The sequence below is a fragment of the Equus quagga genome, chromosome 7 (assembly GCF_021613505.1).
Source record: "Equus quagga isolate Etosha38 chromosome 7, UCLA_HA_Equagga_1.0, whole genome shotgun sequence".
In the NCBI taxonomy this organism is placed as follows: domain Eukaryota; kingdom Metazoa; phylum Chordata; class Mammalia; order Perissodactyla; family Equidae; genus Equus; species Equus quagga.
This window is the reverse complement of record NC_060273.1, coordinates 12,562,166-12,581,070: the sequence shown is the minus strand read 5'-3', so window position 1 is coordinate 12,581,070 and position 18,905 is coordinate 12,562,166. Positions and strand designations below refer to the sequence as shown.

Here is an 18,905-nt window from a genome sequence, read left to right as displayed (position 1 = left end):
CTTCGTGCAAAGGGTGTTTGTATGGCTGTCGTGTCATCAGAGATGTGCACCTGGGCCACGGGAGTGCTGGGACGTGGTTGTCAGGCCTCCTTGGGGCTCTGGGCGGCCCGGGCTGTTGGAGACGGAGTCAGGTTGAGGGAGGGGCCTTCTGATGGGCGGGGCCCTGGCCACAGCCTTGTTGCTCTGGCACAGTTGTTCTTCAGAGCGTGGTAGGGGTGGGGGGTGGCGTCGTCTCCAGGGGGACAGTATCATAATCTGTGGGGCCATGTATGGCTTGAAAAGCATATTTAGTTTTTCATTTTTACATTTGGAAAAGAGAAAACCACTTGTTTTCAAAATACTCACTATGAGATTTTTAGGACTATCCACAAAGGAGGACCTTGGGTTGAGAAAATCTGCTCTAGAAATTCATATGCTCGGGATTTTTGAACAGCATTCATTAATTTATAATCCAGTAGTTTAAAAAAGTGCACAGGCTGAGACATTTAAAAATTCACTTAAAGAAATGACAAACATAAATAGAGAGGACCCATCAAAGGATTCTCAAACTCATAAACTAGTACATCATTGCTGGTGGTTTTCCTGGGTTGTTGGGAGACCTTATCTTCCAGAAATGCAGGAGAAATTTTAGGAGAAAATTTGGATTTACACACAAACAGGATGGGAGTTGGAACTAAAGAGGAATTTAGGAAAAGTGTGTGTTTCAACTTGGGCAATCTAAAAGCTCATAGAGCAGAGGTGGCTTCTGAAGATGATAAATTTCAGCTTAGCATGCATGTTTGCATAGACTACACTAATAGCTTTATAATTATGTGCAAGAACACATTTGTATATGACTCACGTGCCTCTATGATTATGTAACATTTGATGTGTTCTTTTCACCTAAAGCCAAGTGTACATGAAGGATTAACATTCGGGAGAATATGCCTTTAAAGGCATTTAGGACCATGCTGCTCAGCTGCATGGTATTGGATCTTTGTTAACAACCATCGTGCAAAGATTGTGTGGTCTTCAGTAATTTTTTTTAGAAATGAGAGCAAGGTAAAACTACCTTTTTAAAAAAGTAGACTATTTCTTAGAGCAGTTTTAGGTTCCTGGCGAAATGGAACGTAGAGTACAGAGATTTCCTGTATGCCCTCTGCCCCCACGCTCGCACAGCCTCCCCACTGTCAGCGTCCCCCCCCCCCCCCAGGGTGTGACATTTGCTGCAACTGGTGAGCCTGCACTGACACATCGTTATCCCTTAAAGCTCCCGGTTGCCATTAGGGTTCGCACCAGGTGTGCGTTCTGTGGGTTTGAACGGTGGACAGTGACGTGCATATGCCATCATAGATGGGACAGAGTAGCTTCACTGCCCTAAAGGTCCTCTGTGCGCCACCTGGTCGTCCCTCCCTCCTACAACCCTTGGCAGCCACTGATGTTTTCACTGTCTCCGCAGTTGTGCCTTTTCCAGAATGTCACATAGCTGGAGGTATACAGTGTGCAGCCTTTTCAGACTGGCGACCCTCACTTAGTGATATGCATTTAAGGCTCCTCCATGTCTTTATGGCTTCATAGCTCAGTTCGTTTTAGCACTGAATAACATTCCATCACCTGAATGTAGCACAGTTTGTTTATTTGTTCACCTACCGAAGGTCACCTTGGTTGCTTCCAAGGTTTGGCGGTTATGAATAAAGCTGCTATAAACCTCTGTTTGCAGGTTTTAGTATGGACAGAAGCTTTCAACTCATTTGAGTAATCCCGAGGAGCGTGGCTTGCTGGATCACGCGGTAAGACTATGTTTAGTTTTGTTTTTACTGAGAATTGCAGGACCATTCCTGATAGAGGGCGAGAATCAGGAGTTAGAGTTGGAAACTGGTGAGGGACAGAGCGCGTTGCAGGCAACCGTGCCATGCAGTATTGGACCTGGAGACGCGTGGGGGCCAACACGAATGACATGGAGTCCTTCTGCGCAAGAGAATTGGGGCTGAGCCTTGCTCTGGTCGGGATCGGTGTCACTTTATTCACAAGGAGGCGAAGTCCTGTGTGAATCTTGGGCTGGGTGACTTGAGTGCAGAGACACTTCGAAATACTTACATTTAAATACTTACCTTGGGAAGCACGTGCAGGAAGAAACCATGCTTGGAACCAGTCTTTGATATTACTAAAAGGTGAAGGATGTCACACTTTGGAGCTTTTTGAAGCCAGTAGCAAATACAAACCTATTTGATTAAAAAAAAAAAAAAAAAAGACTCCACGAGAGAAATTCCCCTCTGCCATCTTGTTCCATGAGTTCATGGAAACTCCCGTTCCAGGGCCTCCCAGGAAAGAGTGCCAAGGAAGTGGACTTGACAGCTCTCAAAGGAACATTTTTGTAAGTAACTTTTCCCCCCCTCCATCTTAAAATAACTGGCTTTCTGAGCCATGAGAAATAACAGGGAGGCGTCTGATTTAGTTATTATAACAACGCGAACATCAGAGCTTCTGCATCAGACAGATGTGTACTGACTGACTGTTAGGTGCACATGCTGTCCCCGGGTGCTTCCAGAGTGTACCAGAAAGGCCTGAGATGCTTTATGTAAGCCCTTCCAGTGTGCTGGCACCTTTACCAACCCAGGAAGGGGGCTGAGGCAGGCTTCTGAGCATCTGTGCTTTCCCTTGAGAAATGTAAAGTGCCCACTTCCTACGGCGGTGATAAGGATTAGGGAAGAGAATGCAGTCAAATTCAGTGTTTGTTATAAAGTCTCCTTATTAATCATCTGTTAGAATGATTCTCTCTTAAAAGTTGCCAGCTTCTTTAAAGAAGCCCGTGCAACCCTCTTGGAAGTGCCAGTGTCACTGCTTCTGGTGAAAATGCCAGCAAGTTGGGTTCTGACGGCCGGCTCTGCGTTATCTTTCCAGGATGGGAAGGTGGCGATCACCGCAGTTTCCCCTGCCGGCGTCCTCTGCTCCACACCATTCCTGTCCTAACGCAGGGGCAATTTCCACTCCTTTTACAGAGGAGACGTTAAAAGGCACGTGGGGAGGTAGCCCATTCATCACTTCCCAAGGAGCTGTCCCCCTGCCCTCGCCAGCCAGCTCAATCCTGGCTTCTGACTCTGCTTTAGGCCCACTGCAGTGTGGCCGGGCCTGGCCTGCGTGTGCACAGGGGAAAACCAGGTGAGTTTGCTGCTGGAAGGACGAGGAAGGGACCCAGAGGGTCTGAGCTCCAGGCTCTGCAGAGGGGACGGGGAGCCTGCAGGCAAACGCCGTGGCGGGACAGGCTGTCACTCACCATCCTGTCCCCGAGGCCTGGTGCAGCTCCACTCGGTCTCCCGTTGGTTGAGCAGCACAACAGCTAAGACGAAGCAGTGAAATACCTTCATTTACGCGGATCGCCTTCAAGGACTATGTACAGTCAAGCATAACTGCCGTTCTTCCCATGTTCCAGACAGGGAAACCGAGGCGCAGAGAGCTCAAGTGACTTGCCCCTGCTCACACAGCTCGAAAGTGGCACAGGCAGATTGAAACCCAGTCATCTAACCTTAGAAACCGGTTCTCAGCCTCAAGGCCAGTTCTGGGCCTTTCCCTTCAAAGTCTCTGGAAGTGAACGATGGCAGTGGAGGGCTCCCGTCCCACGGAGAGCTTGCGCAAATCTCTCCACCCCTCTGGGGCCTCGGTTTCCTCACCTGCAAAATGGGGGTATTAATAAAGACCCCACCCCCACCCCCACACCCGCGCATCCCCTGCCTGGTGGTCAGGAGGGTTCTTTGGATAAGATGGGGGTGTGCCAAGCGCAGAGCCTGGCAAGGGGCTCCGCATCCCCCTAACCTTCTGGCTGGAGGGAGCCCGGAGCCCCGCGGCCCGGAGGCAGGTCCCTCCCCGCCCGCCCGCGGCCGGAGGCGCGCGCGGCACCATATTTAGTCAGGGGAGCGGCGCCCCGCTGGTATGCGCCGGGGACGCCTGCGGGCCGGTCCGCCCGCCCGGGAGGGAGCGCAGGCGGCGGGGCGCGCGGGGGCTGCCCCGGGTCCCGGCCTGGCGCGGCGCCAGCCCCCACCGCGGCTTCCTTTTATGGCCTGTGTGCGTGCGTGTGACCGCGGGAGAGGGACCCGGAGCCAGAGACACGGGGGCCAGAGACAGAGGGAGACACACGGGAGAGACACAGAGACACAGGGGCCAGAGACAGGGGGAGACACACGGGAGAGGAAAAGAGAGAGACAGTGATGGACAGAGTGACAGAGACATACAGAGTGACCCCAAAAAGGCAGCACAGAACAGAAGGAAACGGTGATGCCGTGTCAGACATGCAGGAGAGGGACAGACAGACAGGGAAAGAAGCGGTCCTGAGAGGGAGAGAGACAGTGGAGTTCCAGGCGGCTGCTTCCCTTGCAAGAAAGCCTTGCAAGGCGAGAGGGACCGTGGCAGGGAACTTGCAAGGGCGGCGTCGCACCCACCTTCTCGTTGCATCCTGACACGCACCCTGCACGTTCCATCCTTATCACGCGCACACCCATCTCCCAGCTGCGGACCCTGAGGCTCAGAGAAGGGAAATGAGCAGCCTGAGGTCACGCAGCCAGCGAAGAGAGCCCCCCGGGGCCTGAAATCACAACCGAGTGATTTTTTTTTTTTTTTTTTTTTGCTTGTGGGTGGAGATGGGATGGCAAGTTGGGAAAAGTAAAAACTTCCCCTTCCCGCACCATTCCCAGCCGTCGAGGGGGCTCCTGCCCTACACTTTGCAGGGTTCAAAAAATCCCCTTTCCCCACCCTTCATGCGGCCTGGCCGGCGCCCTCTCCAGCCAGTAGGAGGCGAAGAAACTGGGGAGTGCGGCGGGGAGGGGTCAACTCAGACCCACGGCTCTTCTTCCCACGGGGAGGAAGCGGTTAAAACTGGAACTGACTCAGGGTAGACATTCTCAAGCATCCCCGCTGGCCGCTGACCCCTCTCTCTAGGGACCCGGAGCCTCGGGGTGAGACCCCGGCCCGCCGGCTTCTGCCGGGAACGCCCCGCCCCCGGGCGCCCCCCTCCCCGAGCGCCGCCGCAGGTGCGCCCCCGGGCCGGCCCGCCGCCGCGCCCCTCGGGCCTGCAGGGGGCGCTGCGGAGCGCGCGCGCGGGACCCTCCCGCCCCCGCCCCCGGGGCCGCCTCCCCTTTCCCACAGCGGGCAGCCCCGCGTCTATAAAGACAGGCTTCGGGGCGAGCGCGGAGATCTGGACGCCCCGGCCCGGGAGGTGCGCCAGATCTGGGCTCTCCATCCAGCCTCCTCTCCGCTGTCCCCCTAGTTGGAGATCTGTAAGTAGAGTGGTCCTGAGGTCGGGGGTGGGGATGGGGTGCTGGGGGCGGAGGGTCCCCCGGGGCATCCCACAGGGGCTGGCGAGCCGCGAGGTGTTGGTCACCCTCTTAAGGACGGTGGTGAGGCGGGGAGGCTCGCAGTCTTCATTTCTCTGCCCCATCCTCCTGGATTTTCCCCAATCCAGCATCCCCCACGGGGGGTAGCCAGCGCTAAGTACCACCTTGGGGGAAACTTATTAAAGAGAACAGCGCCTGAGCCCCACTCCGCTTGCACTAGAGTTTCCGGAAAAACTGTACTTTAAAACAAACAAACAAACAAAAAAAAAACAGAGCAATGTCCCGGACGGTTCCTGAGAAGAGGCGAGCCCGGGGGATGTGCTCGCTCAGAAATCTCAGAGGTCCCGCCTTGACACGCTCCGAGCTTTCATTCCAGGCACAGAAAAAGTGCAGCTGGGCGTCGCTGAGAAGTCCTGTCCAGTCTACACAGGCGGGCAAAGCGATGCCCCCCGTGGATCTGGACGCGTCGCCTAGTTCTGTCGATAACGCATTAATTCAGTTGGAAACACACGGGCAGATGCCCCGCAGAAAGGGGAGTGTTTTCCATCAGTCCAGAGGATGTGTTGGTTGGTAACCTTGGACCGAGACGGCTGGTTATGATCCAGTTCACTTACCACGGCCCAGTTTGCTTCCAGAACCTCCCCCCACCCAATTTTTGAAAATCTCATCCAGATGGACCCCGGGGGCCTCAGATAGGCAGACAAGATGTCAAAGTTCACACTGGCCCCCCAAACCTGCAGGTGCGCTAAGTTAAGATTGCGCTGGGATTTCCTGCAGAGCAGCCAGGAAAAGGTTACCCTCATGCCCCACAGCATTAAAAACGAACAGGTTAATTTGCAGACTGGCTTTCCCATTGAGATAGCTACTGTTGATGGAACACTTATGTCCCAGGCACTGTAGCAGTGTCTGCCTTAATTTATCTCATTTAGTCATTGCAACAACCTTTTAAGGGAGGCCTTATAATGCCTATTTAGTATACAAGGCAGCTGAGGCTCAGAGAGGTTAAGTAACCTGCCCGGTGTCACACAGCTAGCAAGTGGTAGAACCCTTTCTTGGGTCTGTCTGATGCCAAGGCTATAGACCCTTGACCCCACTCTTTTTTTTCTTTACCATGAACAAAAACTTTGTTGGATTCAGGTGTCTAGTGGGACCAAATGCTTGCAGAAAGGCAAATGTCTATGATCTTCTCTTTGAAGAGAACATAAACGGACCTTTTGTGAATTGAAAATAAAATGCACTGTTTGTCCCCGGGTGGTGTGGTAATAAAGTTGACCCCATAACCTAAGGTGGGCTGCCATCCGGAGTCCAAAACGTGAACTAGCCAGGCCTTCTTCGAGAAACTTCTGGGGCTCGCCCTGTAAACGCCATGTTTTTTATTATCATGTCTGAAATAGACGTGTAATTCCGTACAAGGTATTTGTTATGGATTTGTTACCGTTGCTTTTCTGTGTGAGGGCTGAGATGGAGGCACACATGCCCATTTATGGTAGCGTTTTCCACGAGGCCGTCATCGGCCCCCTCACAAATTAGCCTTGTATTCCAGCCCTGTCGGTCGTGACTCTGGGGATTTCTGTGCCCTCGTCCTTCCTATCCAGGAACGAGTGGAGGATCCCGGAGGAGAAGATATTTGGGAGAAAAGGGACATTATTACCTTTTCCTACTCCCTCGGATTTGAAAGTTTTCTTTTTTGGCTGAGAAGGTTGTCTCCCCTTGTCCTCGGTGCACGGAATCCAAACAGGTGGATTTGATGCTGTAGGCACAACCCTGTCAATCTACAATCGGGCGTCCCTTAGATTTTCCTGGAAAACCAAGTCCACTTTTAAATCCGCTGGAATCCTAGAATGTCACAGGCAAATTTAGAAATCATCCACACTGGCCTTCCCAAACCTCAGTTTTACCATCTGTAAAATGGGGCCAATGGGAACAGCTGATGTCAGGTGAACACTTTTGCCAGACGACGTGCCCTTGGTGGGCATCCTCTTCCTGAACTGTCACAGCAACCTTTGGAGCAGATGCTGTGATTATCGGCCCTGTTTTTACAAATGTGGTGTTTGAATAACTAGCTCAAGATGACTCGATTAGCCAATGAGGGAGACAGAGTTCTGCAAAGCTGGCTCTTTCTAACTCCGGAGCTAAGGGATCACCGTGCTGGGAGGATGAGATGGGGTAATGCACAGCGCCTGGTCCCTGGTGAACTTCAGTGGATGGTTATCTATGACAGGCATGACCAGAGACCTCAAGGATCTAGCTCAGTGTGGCACAGCTGGAGAACCAGGAAGCCTATTGTGTGGCCTTTCCATCAAGGAGAAACTTGTTCCTAATTTTCCTTTTGTGTCATCGCTTTTCATAAACCCAATTCCTATTTGGGCTAAAGGTGGTGGTTATTAGAAGCTTCTTCTACTTGAATAGAGCCACACTTCCTGTGTCAGGAACATTACAAGTTCCGGGTACATCGGCCCATTTGTGACTCATTTAGGGTGGCGATGGCATCCTTTAAGAGCTCACCTGGGAGATGGAGAAGCCTGTCTGACTTCCTCCTTTGCTCCCCGGGGTCTCGCCCCTCCACCCCTGGCCTTTAAACACATTTAACCGTGGCCACACAATGGAGGGAAGGCTGAGTGTGGAGAAGGCCAAGCAGCAATGTGAAGGAGCTTTTATATGGGATCAGACAATGGAGGAAGAAGGCAGTGCTGCCCGCTGATCCTGCAGGGGGACGTTGGGTCCCTCTGACTGGCATTAGAGATTCAGGGGCCCAGGAGGAACAGCCTCCATCGAAATCCCTAAGATAGGGCCCTAAGACTCACCTCCCGCTCACTAACGCAGGCTCGGCTTTGCCATGTTGGACCGTTCCTGGTCCTCCCCTCTGCTGGTAAAGGATGCTGCAAAGAGACAGCATCTCAGAAGCCACCACTGTCGGAGACCACAGGGGTCCTTATAGCCATCCCCCGGTCTCCAAGTAGAATACTTTCCCCCTGGTCCCCCCACCTGACCTCCTCTCCCCTCCTCCCCATCTCTAGATGCAGACGTGGTTCATGAATTCTCGTGTATCTTTCCAAAAGTTTTCTATGTCAAATCTTCCTTTTTTACACAAATTTTGGCATTCTGTAAATTAGCGGGTTTTTTTTTTCACTTAATTACGTATCTTCAACATCTTTCTATATCAGCACTTTTTGGCGTTTTCCTTTTTATCAGCTTCATAGTACTCTGTTATATGGAAATATAGCAGCTTACTGAAACAACCCCTTATTGAAACAGACCAGCTTTGCGCCATCATTTCTTATAAACAGGGCGTCAGGCAGCATCCTTGTGTGTCTATTTTTTCGAATTGTATGAGTTTATCTGGAGGACAGATTCACAGCCAGGCGGTTGTAAATTAAAGGGCATACACACTTAAAATGGATAGATATTGCTGACTGGTCCTCTAAAGACATTGTAAATTCAGACTTCTCCTTGTCACATGCGAGACGACACATTTATTTTAAGCTGAGCTGTGCCAGCATCATCAGATGCAAAACACAGTGGGGCTTTTAGGGCCAGAAACGTCCAGCTGTCTCTATCCTAAATGCACCCTCCATAAGGGCTACCCTCTCTTTGCTGACCAAGTTCCCCTGGGAGGGAGGAAAAAGTAATTTAGCTTTACGAATTAATAGAAGCCAGCCCTGGGGGTCTAGTGGTTAAGATTCGGCGCTCTCATCGCCACAGCCCGCGTTCGTTTCCCAGTCGGGGGACCACACTACCCGTCTGTCAGTTGTCATACCGTGATGTCTGCGTGTTGCTGTGATGCTGAAAGCTATGCCATTGGTATTTCAAATACCAGCGGGGTCGCCCATGGTGGACAGGTTTCAGCAGAGCTTCCAGACTAGACAGACAAGGAAGAAGGACCTGGCCACCCACTTCCAAAAAAACTGGGCATGAAAACCCTATGAATAGCAGTAAAACATTGTCTGATATAGCGCTGGGAGGTGAGGATGGCATGAAAGGACCAGGCAGGGTGCTGCTCTGCTGTAGGCAGGGTCCTAGGAGTCAGAGTCCACTGCATGACACTAACACAATTCATAGATCTTCCTTCTGGAGCTACTTTAAAAACGACTAGGATTGGAATGGGCCAGGCAGGTGTGATAAAGCAAGCCTGAAGCCGCAGACTCACCTTTTTCCTGGTGATGGAGACGCGGGCTTCCTTGGGAGATGGGGTGCGGTTGGTGGGGGAGTGGCAAGGGGCCAGGCCACGGAGCAAGGAAGAGATTTTCTGCTAAGAGTAAATTGGGCGTCAGGCAGACCTGGGTTCAAATCCTGGCTCCAGCTTTTACAAGCGAAGGCCTTTAATTGAGTTACTTTTCAAGACCTCAGTAGTCTTAGCAGAAAATTAGGAATTAATCAATGATGCCCACCTCTCCAGACACTTACGAGGCATCGTAGATGGGTGTGTCATAAACTGCCTGGCCCGATACCCCACGAATAGAGGGGGCCTCGAATGATAGTGACTTTAATTAATAACAGACTGAGAGTCTAGATTGCCTCGTGGGGACAGTTTGGGGCTTTGTGGGGACTGGTGCATCTGGGGTGCCCGGTTCCCTCTGCACATCTGGCTCCTCCCCACCCCTGGGCCAGACTGGGAAGGAGCCTCTCCACTGCAGGTCTTCCCGGTTGGCAAGGCAGGCTCTGGATCAGGCACAGGGGGCTTGCATCGCGCCTGCATGCCGTTTAAAAAGTGCAATGCTTTCCCTTTGGGGGGGTACTTTGTATCTGAATTCAGACTTCTGGTTCTGGAAAGTCCAGCAATGCAGGACCCACATTCTTAATAGGTGGCACCAGCTGGAGTCGAGCTGCCACCCTCTCTGGAGACAGGGAGAGGGCTCTGCCCAGCCTCCCCGGGCCTGAGTCACTGCATCGCTCCCCTGACCCCAGGGGCAGTTGGATCTGTGCCCCAGCTCTTGAAGCAGCGGCTTGGCAGTAAAGTCCTGAGGGAAGCTGTCGCCCAGACCTGATGACATGCAAATCCTATACTCTTTGGGTTCTGGCACATTTTATTCATTTTTCGTTAATGCGGGAGCAGGAGAGGCAGGACCTTTTACCCCTGAGCTCCTCTGGGGAAAATAAAACTGAGGCTAAAACAAACTGAAACAGCTGAGCATTTGCCATTGGTCCAATTTCAGCCCTTTGATCGGGAATCACAGATGCCATAAAATGTCAGAGCAAGGCCAGCCCACTATTCCCCCCCGCCGCCAATGAAAAATGCAAGGCCCAGAGAGGGAAGGTGACTTGCCCAGAGTCACCCAGCGAGCTTGGAGCAGAGCTGGGACCTATAGGCCTGTGGTTGATGAACAGCTTGTTTGTGCTCGAAGAATGCAGCGGTGGGTTGTCGGTACGGAAGCCAGGGCTGTGCACAGGGCTGTGCACACAGCTCTCAAACATTGCTGATAGTGATCGAGTCCTTTGCTCTCAGCAGAATGTTCGAGAGCAGCCCTTGGTCCTGCAGTGTCCTTAGCATCCATCAGGGCTATGAGATCATCCCAAAGATGTCCTTCCAGCCCTCAGCGCTGGTGCAGGACGTTGGACGTGGGGGAGGGTAGGAGAGGAAGGAACAAGGTGCGTGGCGTCTCCTTGAGGTTTGGCCGTCTGGCTGGCTGTCTCTTTTCTGGTCTGCTGTGCTCGCACGCCTCTTGTGTGACCCTCTGCAGGTGGCAATCCAGGTTGGTGCTGACTAAGTCCCGACCGTCCTCAGTTTTAGTCGTCCTTCCCTGGAGAGCCCTTGCTCTTATTCTAAAGCAGTGGTTCTCACTGGAGACAGTTCCGCCCCCCAGGGGACATCTGGCCATGTCTGGAGACATTTCTGCTTGTTGTGACTTGGGGAGAGTCTGCTACTGGCATCTAGTGGGGAGTGACCAGAGAGGCTGCTAAACGCCCTACAATGCACAAGACAGGTGCCTCGCCCCCCAGCCCGAAATGTCAACAGTGCCAGGTTGAGAAAGCCTGCTGTGAATTAAGGACCACGGCAGGGAGCCGCAGACTGAGTTTTGCTTCCATTCAGCACAGGGAGAATTCTATGCCTGGGATCATGCCCTCTGATCACGGCTGCAATTTTGCAAGCTACTTTTTCTTCCTCCTTGTGCTTCCCCTAAAGCCTGACCTGACATTTTTGCCTGATTGTCCACCACCCCAAATTCTGAAAACTCAAGGCTCTGGGGACATGCCGAGGCAAGTCCTTATAACAATAAAACCAAATAATCTGGAGCCTTCGTGTTGCCAAGACTGATTCTGGATGCGTCCTGTGCCTGCCTGTATTTCCTTCGGTCCTCAAGTTCTCTGCCTGTTTCAAAGAAGGGGAGCAACGCAGAAAAGATCACTTTGAAGAGAGATCTTTATTCAGGTGCCACCATCACTAGCTGTGCCATGCTGGGCAAGTTACTTGACCTCTCTGTGCCTCGGTTTCCTCTCATAGTGTTTTGGAGGGGATTAAATGAGATGATAGCTGGCACTCAATAGATTTAGCAGGTGTGATTTTACCAATGTTAGTACAGTCATGGTTGCCTAATAATGGGGATGTGTTCTGAGAAATGCGTTGTTAGGCGATTTCGTCGTCGTGCAAACATCATCGAGTGCACTTACACATACCTAGATGGTACAGCCCACTACAGACCTAGACTATATGGTACTAATCTTATAGGTCCGCCATCATATATGCAGTCCATTATTGTCCAAAACATCGCTATGCAGCGCCTAACTGGATGATCAATTTGCTAGATTTGCTGAATTTTCTCAAGGGCAGATCTGTGAGATTTCATCAGTGTTCATGGGAAAAGAGGTCTGTGGCCAAATGTTGCTTTGGGAAGCCCTGGGTTCAGAGGGGTGCCCTAGCTTTCGGACTGCAGGACCTGCCAGGACCTTGGACGTTGTGATGAGATGACGTCCTGCCTGTCCGAGAGGGGAGGGGCTGTGGAGCACCATTCAACTCAACCTCCCAGAATCCCGGCACCCCCCCCCCCCCGTACCCCACCTGCACAAAGATTTCAAGGGATCAGGGTTCCAAGGAGCATCCTCTGGGAAACGCCAGTCTAGGGGGAAGCCACGCTCCTCTTCCCATCTCTGTCTGCCTTTTGACCAAAGGAGATTTCACGCTTCATAACTGTCAGAGGCATCAAAGGCGCAGGGAGCCAGCCAGCTGTGCTCTCTCCTTTTTTGGACAGAGACGGACTCTTCGCGCTCGATCTTGTTTGTGTTCTTGATCCTAGATTAGACAGGGTTCCTGGCAGTGGGGTTTCCTGTGTCCTCTTCTTTTTCTGTTGGATTTTCTGCCGGTTTTCTGACTTTCAAGGCATCGCAGTTAGGAAGAGCCCGCTTCATTGTCATGCCGATCTGGACAATTAAAACATTTCTCCCGACCCTCTTGAGCATAACTGGCTGCCATTTGAAGACTTTTCATCCATGGCACAATAACATAAATGTACTTGACGCTGCCGAATTGCACAATTAAAGGGTTAAGGCTTTGGTACATTTTATGTTATGCGTATTTTACCGTAATGAAAGAGAGAAAGAAAAAAGGAGGAAAGAAACCCAAATTTTTCACTGAAGTGTACTTTGGATCAGAAACATGCACATCCCTGTGGGTGTGCAGCTCGATGAACTTTCACAGAGTGAGCGCACCGTGGAACCGGTGCTCGCGCGAAGAAGCGGACGGTCAGCCCTTGAGCCCCCTCGTGTCTCACCTTTCCAGTTACGACGTCCGACTTCCATCACTGTAGTTATTTTGCCTGGGTTCAGCCTCATATAAACAGAATCACACAAGTGCGTCCTTGTGTGTCTGCCTTCCTTCACTCAAGCGTGTTTGTGAGGTTTTCCCTTACTGGGGCGTACCCTTATGGTTCGTGTCATCTGTTTCCAGCCCCATTTCGAATTTTATGATGGTGCCTTAATGGTTCATTTATTGCAAATACTCCGCCGGGCTTCCAACAAGCTCATCAAGCTTGTGTGGGAGGCAGAGGACCACAGGCTCTGGAATCAGACCTGAGTTCAGATCCCAGCTCTGCCTCTTCTGAGCTGTGTGACCTCAGGGAGATTCCTTCACCTCTCTGAGCCTCAGTTTCCATACCTGTAAGGTGGAGCTGACCGTGAGACCCAACTCCTAAGGCTGTGGGGATGTTACTTGATGCTGCTGCATGTAAGAGACTCAGCCCAGGGCCTGTAGGCGCTCCATGAGGGTTAATTACCACCGTTGGTGTTCAGAAAACTCGGCGCTGGGTGTGACAGACAGGCTAAAGGGGAGGCGATGCAGTATTGATGTTGCATACCGATAGAAGATAGTTTTATATATTTTATAGAGTCATGGTTTTCCTTTTAAGGAAAATGTCAAGCCTGCAAAAGTAGACAGAACAGTATAACACCCCTGGAGGAACCCTATCCCTCAGCTCCGGCAATATCAACACCCCAGCCAATCTGGCTTCCTCTCCGCCCCCCTCATTTCCTCCCTGCCCGGGTTATTCTGAGATAAGCCCCAGGTTCATCATTTCATCTATAAATACTTCCCAGTGTCTCTAAAAGGAAAGGACTCTTTAAATAGATGAAGTCACAGTATCATTTTCACACCAAAGAATTTAGCAGATCCCTAGTATAAAGTATAGCAAGCCAGCGTTCAAATTTTCCTGATTATCTCATACATTTTTCTTTTTGGAGGGCTTGTCAAAATGTTGTCTTTTCTAACAATTGCATGCAATTTCTCAAGGGTTTCCTTTTAAGGGGTGGGTTTTAAAAAATGCAAGCTCCACCTTTCTTTTTGATTCTGCCGTGTGTGTTGGGGCGAGGAGTTCTTGCCCTGCCTCTCTCCGTGTTTATCTGTTGTTGTCCCTGTTAGATTTTTTTTCATTATGACGATGTTCAAACATGTACACAAGTAGAGAGAACAGTGTGACACCCCCAGGGCGTATCGCTCAGCTTGGATATTTATCAACACTTGAGGCCAGTCTCGTTTCATCTCCTCCTCCTCCTGTTCTCTTATGTGTCTCAGAGTCCCTTCTGATCTCTAGGCTCCCCTCCTTTTCTTTGCACACTGTCTGTTAAAGAAACTGAGTCATTTGTCGTGTGCTTTCCCACCTCGTGCACTTTGGTGCACGCCTGTGACATTGTTCAGCGAGTTCCTCGGGCCCTGAATTTGCTCTCAACAGGTGTCAGATCCAGAGGCTTTGTCAGCTCCAGTCCCCCACTCCGGCCCCTGTTCCTTTTTGTAAGCATATTTCATTGGTGGCAGTGGCACCTCCTAGAACATCCCGTATGGAGACGCGTAATGAGCGACTGACGATTTGGCTGTGCTAAGGTTAATTAGTAGGTTTGGGTGGTGCCAGCCCACTCCGTCCCCTAGGAAGTTCTCCATCCGCTTTTCATCTAACACAGTGAGTCTGAAAGTGTGGACCCCAGACCAGCATCCTCTGCGTCACCTGGAAACTTGTTAGACATGCCCATCCTGGGGCTCCTCCCAGACCTGCTGACTCAGAAGATCTCGGGGTGGCCCAGCCATCCGTGATGTCACAGCCCTCCAGGTGAAGTTTGAGAACCACAGCCTAACGGTTCAGCAACTGCAGAGAGTCGTGGCCAAGACTCGTTATTTTATTACGGGTTACAAAATTGCTACATTCTAGTTTTATCATTTCTTCTCTGTTTCTTAGCTGGAATTCTTCCAAGTAGAAGGAAATAGTTTTTTTTGTTTTTTTTTTTTTTAAAGATTTTATTTTTTCCTTTTTCTCCCCAAAGCCCCCAGTACATAGTTGTATATTCTTCGTTGTGGATTCTTCTAGTTGTGATACATGGGATGCTGCCTCAGCGTGGCTTGATGAGCAGTGCCATGTCCGCGCCCAGGATTCGAACCAACGAAACACTGGGCCGCCTGCAGCGGAGCGCGCGAACTTAACCACTCGGCCACGGGGCCAGCCCCTAGAAGGAAATAGTTTTTAATAACAGGATGGGAGTGGAGGATGATACTGGTGGGCTTCTTATGTCCCAAGCAAAATGCAATAACAGTTAAAACACGCAAGAAATGGGACTGTTCAACCTAGGACATTGTGCGTTCTCTACAATTCTTTTTTTTTTAATTGAAATACAATTGACATTCTGCAATTCTTTTTTTCCCCCTCTTTTTCTCCCCAAATCCCCCCAGTCCATAGTTGTATATTTTTGTTGTGGGTCCTTCTAGTTGTGGCGTGTGGGACGCTGCCTCAACGTGGCCTGATGAGCAGTGCCATGTCGGTGCCCAGGATCCGAACCGGCAAAACCCTGGGCCACCGAAGCAGAGCGTGTGAGCTTAACCACTCGGCCACGGGGCTGGCCCCTGCAATTGTTTATTTCACTGCTTTGAATAACTGAAGTGATTACAGTATTCAGATTTAGGCAATGATTCACTCATTTCTCCATCTTTTTAAAAAACACACTACTGGATCAGGTCTCCCGGGAGAAATAACCATCCCCTCTCAACAGATCAGCTTCTGGTCTTTATTATTGTTATTTTCACCCCTGGAAGAGAAAAGTTGATATTGGAGTATCTGCCCCTCTGATTTTCGCCTCAAAAGTCTGCATTTCAGGAGCTGGCTGCCCTTCTCCAGGAGCCCATTCCTGGGTTATGGGGGTTACTCCATCTTCATGGGCTTTGGGCCCCAAGAGTGGGGATTATTCAAAGGAGCTGAGTATTGTTTTCTGCTGAAGTGGGGGCATCAACCACACAGTGCGTCCTGGCGGTCATGCATCCTAATTCCACCTGCACCTTAGTTCTTTGGAGTGTGGCAGCCGTGGATGGGGAGGAGGGATGGGGCAGGTTGGAGGAGCTGGGGGAGGGCGGGGCAGCTCCTGCGGGGGCAGTTGGAGGGTCTGGAATGGGCCACTGGACAAGCCTGTAAACAGCCTGTTGCCTCAGCACCCGCCTCGTAGACACGTCTAGACAGCAGGATGGAGAGGCCATCGTCATGGGGCTCCCCATTTTGAGAGGACATTACTGACTTGAAATTTTATATAAAGACAGACCCCTCTTATTTAATGACCTTGAGGAGCAATTCGTGTAGGAAAGGTGGGATCAATATGGTGATTTTCCCCCTTTCTTTACCAGTTTTCAAAATAATGGTTGGTCCCCCAGCATCTTACAAGGATGACCTGTGAGTTCTTTTTTAATCATTATGAGCGCGTGGACTTAAACACATTCCTCTTTCCATTCTTATAGTGATTTTTCTTATTGATGTTCAAACTGTCCCATGTCTGACCAGATAGAACCATAGTTTAATATTTTAGTACGTAGTTTTAAAAATGTATACCCATACGTATAAAATTACCAGAAAGATTCTGTTATAAATATTTGCATCAGCTTTATTGAGGTATAACCGACATACAATAAAACTCACCAATTTCTTTAAAAACCCACTGATTTTAAGCATGTAGCCCAATGAGTTCTGACAAATGGATACAGTGGCGTATTCACCACCCTAATCAGGATATAGAACATTTTCACCCCAAAAGCTCCTTTGTGCCTCTTGGCCATCAGTTCCCCGCCCCTGGCAACTATTGATCATCTGCTTTCTGCCACCATCATTTTCCTTTTCTAGATGTCTGTATCGATGGAATAACAGAGCGCGGAGTCTTTTGAGTCTGGTGTCTTTCACTTAGAACCATTGTGAGATTTGTCTATTTTGTGTGGTTGGTTTCCTTTTATTGCAGAGTATTCCCTTTGTGCATATGGTAACTTAGAAATATATCATAAATATTTTCGCGTGGTCAACGGTCACTTATTATCTGATTCCATGTAACTGAAATGTCCAGGAAAGGTTAATCTGTAGAGACAGAGAGTAGATTAGTGGTGGGGTTGGGGATGGGATGCAGGGTGACCGCAGACCAGCACAAGGCAGCCCTTTTGGGGATGATGGTAATGTTCTGAAATTTATCGTAACGATAGATGTGCCAACGCTGTAAATTTCCTAAAAGTCATTGACTTGTACATTTACAATGAGAGAGTTTGACGGCATGTCAATGATACTTTAACAAATATGTCAAAAGGGAAAAATCTTTGTGTGGCATAAATAAAAGGCCACGTCTTAAATTGTTGGCGGCACCATATGGCATTCTCTCGAATGGATGTTCCACAATGGAACGGGCCCTCGCTGAAGGCCTTTTAGATCGCTTGCAGGCTTTGCTGTTGCATACAGCACTGCGGCCCACATGCTGGAACGTCTATCAGCACTTGTCTGTTCTTAGGCTAAATTCCTAGAAATGTAACCGCAGGTCAAGGGGTATGCATAGATTTTAAGGCTTTTCCCTCCGTAAGGGTGGTGTGTGCAGAGGCCTGGTCCCCCACACTCTTGGCAACCCTGGATATTATCAGTGGTTTTCATCTTAGCCAGGCTGATGGGTGAAAATCAACATCTCATTGCTTTCGCTTGCGTTTCTCCATTTACTAGTGACGTGAAACATCTTTTGTGTACGTGTATTGGCTATTTGAAGGTCTTTGTAAAAATATCTATTTTTTATCATAAATTTAATAAAAAATTATGCAACTACAAATATGATAAAAAAATAGATACATAATAGGAAGTACCTCCATGCTCATGGCAGCATTATTCACAATAACTGAAACCTGGGAGCAACCCAAGTGTCTCTCCACAGATGAATGGATAAGCAAAATGTGGTATGTCCATACAATGGAATATTATTCAGCCTCACTGAGGAAGGAAATTCTGATGCATGTGACAACATGGGCGGATCTTGAGGACATTATGCTAAGTGAAATAAGCCAGTCCCAAAAAGACAAGTACTATATGGTTTCACTTATGTGGGGTACTTAGAGCAGTCAGATGCATAGAGGCAGAAAGTAGAATGTTGGTTGCCAGGCGCTGGGGGCGAGGAATGGGATGTTGTTGTTTAATGGCTGTAGTTTCATTTCTGTAAGATGCAAAGAGTTCTCTAGGTGGATGGTGGTGATGGTTGCACAACCGTATGAACATACTTAATATCCCTAAACTGTACACTTAAAAAGGGTTGAGATAGTAAATTTTGTTATGTATATTTTGCCACAGTAAAAAAATTGGAAGAAAAACATACATCCTAGAACATTTTCATTACCCTCAAAAGCAACCCTGTACCCCTTAGCTGTCACCCTCTGACTCTCTCCCAGCCCCTGGCATCTACTGATCTACTTTCTGTCCCTATGGATCTGCCTGTTCTGGACATTTTATATAAATGGAATCATATAACATGTGGCCCTTTGGGAGTGGCTTCTTTCACTTAGCATCGTGTTTTTAAGGTTCCTCCGTGCTGCAGTGTATATCAGACCTCCATTCCTTTTTATGGCTGAGTAATATTCCATTGTATGGATGTACCACATTTTATGTATCCGTTCCATCTGTTTGTGGACACTTGGGTTGTTTCCACGTTTTGGCTATTGTGAATAACGCCTCTGCAAACGTTCACTCACAAGTTTCTGTGTGGATGTACGTTTTCGTTTCTCTCGGGTCTACACCTAGGAGTGGAATTGTCGGGTCATACGATAACTCTATGTTGAACCATTGGAGGACCCCTCCCCTTTTATTTTTACAGTAAACAATAAAATGTGGATATCTTCCTGTGTCAGTGCACACAGACATA

General features: G+C 49.6%; 1 protein-coding gene and 1 long non-coding RNA gene across 6 annotated transcripts in view; one reads left to right on the top strand and one right to left on the bottom strand.

The window, feature by feature from the left end:
- Window positions 1-9: 9 nt before the first annotated feature.
- Window positions 10-4,526, bottom strand: LOC124242363 (uncharacterized). 2 transcript variants are annotated; one of them, XR_006889431.1, is made up of 5 exons: window positions 4,413-4,526; window positions 3,503-3,647; window positions 3,254-3,316; window positions 2,091-2,201; window positions 10-112 (listed from the first exon to the last, which is right to left on the bottom strand). It is a non-coding gene; the product is annotated as an uncharacterized LOC124242363 (long non-coding RNA). The 2 variants fall into 2 exon arrangements; XR_006889430.1 differs by lacking the exon at window positions 10-112 and having other exon boundaries at window positions 1,642-2,201.
- A 581-nt stretch (window positions 4,527-5,107) lies between these two features.
- The window catches only part of MYH11 (myosin heavy chain 11), a 117,379-nt gene continuing 103,581 nt past the window's right edge, over window positions 5,108-18,905 (top strand). For all 4 annotated transcript variants that reach the window (XM_046666373.1, XM_046666372.1, XM_046666375.1 and 1 more), the window contains exon 1: window positions 5,108-5,246. The gene's annotated coding sequence lies outside the window, so the exon portion shown is untranslated. The remainder of the gene's footprint in view (window positions 5,247-18,905) is intronic.